General features: G+C 49.4%; 1 protein-coding gene across 1 annotated transcript in view; it reads right to left on the minus strand.

Annotated features, from left to right (window-relative positions):
- Positions 1-5,344, minus strand: part of KANK1 (KN motif and ankyrin repeat domains 1) — a 194,162-nt gene extending 188,818 nt beyond the window's left edge. The window contains exon 1 of the mRNA XM_019478103.2: positions 5,239-5,344. The gene's annotated coding sequence lies outside the window, so the exon portion shown is untranslated. The remainder of the gene's footprint in view (positions 1-5,238) is intronic.
- Between the last annotated feature and the right edge of the window lie 656 nt (positions 5,345-6,000).

Below are 6,000 nucleotides of genomic sequence, written 5' to 3' on the forward strand. Positions count from 1 at the left end.
TCTCTGCTCCTCCATTACAGTAGGTGCTGACATGAGGAGAAATTTGCAACTGTTCACAATTAACACATTGTGCTTTTGTAACTAAAAGCAAGAGCTACTGCCCATTTTTGACAGTTCTATTTAGGCTACAGAGAACTCTGCATCTGTTACAAAACAGATTCTTCATTCCAGCTTTCATTGCACTCTGCATCTATTATTTAGATATACAATGCACTGCAGAAATAGACACAAAAAGAGGTATTGGAGTTTAGATGCCTGAAAGGGGAGAGAGTTAAGGAACCAGTAATGGACTTCTCATTCAGAGCAGATTAAAATTATAGTACTTTCCATTTCCATAAAATGGAAAATCTTCTTTAATCTTCCACCAGGCCACACTTACTTAGGTGACATCTGGGAGACCCTAGTCCAATTTCCAACCTCAATAACACCAGCAGAGCTATTTCGCTGAAGTCAGTGGAAGCTCCGAGTGTAATAGAATAGAAGAAAACAGAGCTCCTGATCTTACTTCATAGGCTCAGACTGCTTCCAACTTCCTAAAATGGAAGGAATCTTCATCAAGTTACTGGTAACCCCGTCTTCCCCTTCCCCTCAGGTTTTTTAAAATTAAAAAGGTTAATGCAATAATGCTTCCACATACTATCTGGTGAAAGTAACCTATTTTAGCCACTGTTGAATTTACAAAGCAAAGGGGGGGGGGGGGGGGGGGGGGGGGCTTAGCACATCTTACTTTGATGCAGGGGACGAACTAGATGACTGATCCTGATGCTTAGTGGGCCTGTAAAGACTTTCAACTCGCCACTGGACTTTCAACCTACCCCTCCCTCCCCCCCACTCTGACACTAACAGAAGGTAGGGCTTTCTTTGTACATCTTTGCCACAAGCCTGGTTACAACAGCCCAACTTTAAATTACCCTATAATTACCGTTTTCCAACCAGTGTGCCATGGCACAAAAGTGTGCCGTCAGAAATGAACAAGCGTGCTGCAGAATTTTGCCATGACAATGAGCTACAATAGGTATGAGGATGAGGAATGCCTTAACAGATGTGCCGTGGAAAAGTTTTATTAATGCAAATGTGCCTAGGGCTGGAACAGACTGGGAAATGCTGCCCTATACCACCGAAGGTTGGTTTAATAAAAATCACATCTGCCCAAAGAAAGTTGTCTGCCTGTATCAGTGGTTCTCAACCTTTTTGGACTCAAGGCCCTCCTCGCTCCTGACCTGCAGTCCCCTGGCCTCGACGGTGCCCTGCACTCCCAACCCACGTGGGGTGGGAGGCCAGAACAGGGCATGGTCTGACTGCGCCTCCAGCAGCAGGAAGAAGCAATGGCAACATGCCCCGCCTTGAACAACTGGGGACTCCCAAGACTGGCAGGGCACCATGGGGGCAAACAGCAAGGGGGAAGCACTCACAGCATCCAGAATCAGTGGGAGGGGTGAGGACACATGGGGACCACCCACAGACGCCATCAGCAGCTAGGGTGGGAGGCAAGCAGCAACAGCCCACAGAAGCCAGTGGTGACCGTCAATCTCAGGGGGCCACCCCCCCCCAAGGCCCCCCTACATATCACCTATGCCCCTCTCCTCCCAGGCCATTACTCTTCCTGCTGGTGGCAGCATGGCTGGCATGGGGGTCCTGGAGGCTGAGGCAGCAATAAACCTCACCACCCTGCTCCACCCTCCTACACTGGGTCCAGCTGGCTGGTCCAGCCAGGCTGCATCAACACCCGGCACAGGGCTTCAGAAATTTACCAGCAGGGAGGTGGTGTTCTTTATCGCTGTCTGGCTGCCACTTGCATGTGCACACATGTATGTGGCACCATCCGCTGTAGTAGCCTCCTCCCACTCTCCTACCCAGCACCAAACAGCCCATTGCAGGCTGGAATGCTGCCAGCCTGCAAGGAGAAAATGTGGGAAATTGCAGGTTTCTCCTTTAAAGAGGAGAATCTGTGACGTTCCGTGAACCTGGTACCAGCAGTGGGCTCAGCCCAGGCATGAGCTGCCCCAGCTGGCTTCGGAGATGATTACACCAGATTCACAGCCCCCCCCCCCCCTCAAATCTGCTCGCAGCACCCCAGGGGCCATGGACCCCCAACTGAGAAACACTGCCCTATATCACCTTTTCCTCTAAGTCCATACCTATTCCTTTTCTTTGAAGATATTCATCTTCCAAACCCTTAAATCTCTCCCATCACCCTCTGTTAGACAAAGGATGAACTAAGATGTACCATAATAATAATAATCCAGATTTACTTTTTAATATGCAAATTGACAGGCCACTTTATAGCCAGACAAGACCTAAGGTTTTGATGAAGAAGATCAAGAGTTGCCAGACAAGCAATTCTCTTAATCAAATTTTTAAGAGTTTCATTTTATAAAAAGCACAAATAGCAGACCTTAGCTTCACCAGAGGAACACTAAACAGTTAGGTTTTACCTCAAGCCAAAGCAGCTAAGAGAAGTCATTCAAGTCACAGTAGAGGCCCTGTATATACACTGTGACCTGAAGTCATGTTTGAACCACTCTTCAAACAGTTTTAGCACTGCAGCCACAGGTATGCAGCGTTCTACACGTTCCAAAAGTGAAAGGTTATTTTGGGAGCCTGAATTTTGATTCCTGAAAGGGCCCACATTTTAGAAAGCACTACCCTCTAAAAGGAATCAAGCTTGTCTGAGTTCTCTCAAGGTGGGCACCCAGAAAACTGGAAAAGCCAAAATTAGCAGTCACATTTGCTAACAAGAGCAGCAAGCTTACTATGTTCAAAAACAATGTTTCTGCGTAACCGTACCGGAAAAAAACCACAAGAAACAAACAAACACAAACAACACATCAGCCACTGTGCATGGGGCCAAGACCCCACCTGCCCACATTCCTTACACCATCTTCCCTACCGTCACAAATGCATAGACTAGCACCCATGAAGATATCCATGATATCTTTCCCTTCCTTGAGATTCACATCTGCCATGAGATCTATGGGAGGTCAAATAGTATTGGCCAAGTTGCAGACTACAGAGATTCCACATTTAAATATCCATTTTCATTTTTATACTTTGGCATTTTCTCCACCATTTGAATGGCATGCATCTTACTCCCTATTGCTCAGGACAGGGACTACATGTCTGCTATAATCAAAGCACAACAGGCCAAGTACACATAGTTAAAAAGTCTGAGGCTGAATTGATTCAATCTTCTCAGGTTAGTCTAAACTGCATAGATTGAACCAAGAAGCAAGTGAACAGACATTTACTCTTGATTCCAGAAATGCAACCACATGCCTGCAGTGGCCCAGACCTGAAGCCAGAGGGGCACTAGAGCTCGCCTCCCTGCTCAGAGGGAGTAGACAGTTTAGGCCAAGGGTAACCTGCCTACCTTGTGCAGAGCCTGATTGACTGATTTAGGTTAAAATCACTTAAGTCTGATACTACATCCATCCAGGTTTATCTTAAACTGGGTATGGCTATTTTGAAAGCCGTTTACACGCACTGAACTTCTGCTGCGTTACAGATTTGAACCAGTTTCCGATCACTTATACCAGTTTGTGTGTAATCTCTGTCCTTAGCCATAAAACACATTATGGGCACACCTCTTATAATAAGTTTAATTGTTTCTATTATGGGAACAACAGTCTAGGCTAGACCTAGCCAGACAAAATCCATGTTTAACACACACACACACACACACACACACACACACACACACACACACACACACACACACACACACACACACACACACACACACACCCCCCCCCATTAAAGAGGTTGATTGGTGTTATAAACTGTATTTAGCAGCACCCATCTTTGAAACATGCTTGACAGAGACAACTTTAAAGCCTTTGTTTTGGGAAGCAATGGCTTTCAATGAACATAGGCCACTGTACGTTGGTCATTTGTCCCCTAAGGCGTCCTATTATAGGAGCTGAATCAACAACAACAATACTGAGACACAGTATTTTAAGATTGTACAGTAGATGGCAGAACATGCCCCTACACCCTCTAGCATAACTGCAATTCAATAATAGCAGCAGTAATAATAGACCAGGCTCTACGTAATTTATCCAGGCTCAGCGCATCTCTATTAGGCATCCAAGCAAGATTGCTCCAAACAGCTCACTTCTTACTGAGGCACTCAAATAAACTGCCAAGTTTTAACAGGCTCTGCTACTCTCTTTTCAAAGTCTGGCCAGAAGTTTCACAAGTGGAGCCAAGCACGTCTGAAAAAGAAAGTATTCCCCACCCCCGTGATATCAGGGGTATCACCTGATAAAAAAGCATCACCCCTGAACAAAAGCTCAAGCTCTTTGGAGAAAAAAAAACCAAAAAACCTTTGGCCTGTCCTGCCATATGCAGGTACACATCAGCGGCCTGTCTCCACTAGCCCTTGGCAGCAGGGAAATATATGGTTGGAAATGTGAGAGGCGTGGGAAGGGAAGAGTAAAGCAGAGAGGCAGCCCAACCCCCAGACCCAGAGGGGTCACTTTGGGCTCCTCCACAGATTGTCTGTGCTGATGAATACACACACCACCCAGTCCCCCCTCAGCACATCAGGCCAAGGCAAGGGGCACCTCAGAACCTGCTGTGCCAGCTGGGCAAGGGCTACTGGGCACTTCAGGCTTATATTTCAAGCCATTGAGAGCTGGAGCAACTGAAGCCTTTCCCCTTCCCCACAGACTCCCAGAGGCCAGTGCTACCAAAATCCCCAGCAGATCAGACCAGACCAGACAAGGTGCTCTGGGTAAATGGGATCTCTTTTATTAGATCAACTCAAGAGCTGGGGAGTTGGGGGGAGGGGAAATGTTCTCTGCAAGCTTTCAGGCACAAACACCCTTTTTCAGATCCTCCCTGTGCCTGAAGAAGGCTGTTTATGTTCCAAGGCTTGCAAAGACCATTTTCCCCCAACTGCTAAGCTACTCTACTAAGAGACTACGTTTACCCAAAAAGCCTCGTCTGCCTCTGTCCTTAAACAAACACGGCTACAACCAACCACCCCGCAGCAGCAGATCCAGCTGCTAACTCTGCCTAGCAAGGCTGGCTCTAACAGCAGAGTGCTCCCCCCACAACCGGGGGCTCTCCTGGAGCTCTCCGTGGGGGAAAGCAGCAGCAGGGGGGGGGAAGAGGGGCGCAGAGCCCGGGGAAGGGGAAGCTGCAGATCCATCCCTTGCTGGACGGGGGGAAGCAAAGCTGCAGCAGCAGCAGCAGCAGCATCCATGCAAAGTCCCCTCACGCGGCAGCGCTCACCTCCCTCCCGCGCTGCGCGGAGCCGCCGTCGGAGCCCACGAAGCGCAACAAACGCGGACTGAAGCTCCTGCCCCGCCGCCGGCTCGCCGCTCTTTGTAGCAGCGCCGCGCGGGCCGCACTGCGGCTGCGCGCTGCCCCAGACCAACAATGCCGCCCAGGCTTGCGTGGCGCTGGTGCGGGCTTCGCGTGTGGGGCAGGCAGGCAGGCAGGCAGGGGTGTCGTTCTTGGCTCCTGTCGTGGGCATACGGGAAGCTCTGCGGCAAGAGGGGCCCTATCTCAAGGCTTGGGCAGTCCCGCTGCCACAGGGCATCCCCTCCGCCCCCCTGTCCGAGACAGGGCCATCCCTCCTCAAGCCATCCTACACAACTCTTCTCTAAACGCCACCTAACACAGCCCTTAGCCCCAGCGCCCTCTGGTCCTCACTCTCTTCATCTGTGAAATGGGGAGAAGCCTGTTTGCTCAGTGCCTCCAGCTCCCTGGGCCAGCGATTCGCAACCAAGGGCTCCCGGCTCCCTGGGATGCCTTGACATTCAGGGAGCAGCAGTGTTAGCACCCTTCGGTGCCCAAACATGATTCGCAAGAGTAAACCCGGAGATTTCAAAGACAAATCCCCGCGTTGGAAGGCATCCCAATCTGGCGTGGCCTTCCTGAGCTCCTTCCATCAGAAGAATGGCTCTATTCTTTTTCTGTTGTCAGAGTGAAACCTAAGAGCTGACATTTTCTGAGGAGTGCCTCACTTCTTAGAAAGGTTGAGACCCACTG

This window comes from Alligator mississippiensis, chromosome 3, assembly GCF_030867095.1.
Source record: "Alligator mississippiensis isolate rAllMis1 chromosome 3, rAllMis1, whole genome shotgun sequence".
NCBI lineage: Eukaryota > Metazoa > Chordata > Crocodylia > Alligatoridae > Alligator > Alligator mississippiensis.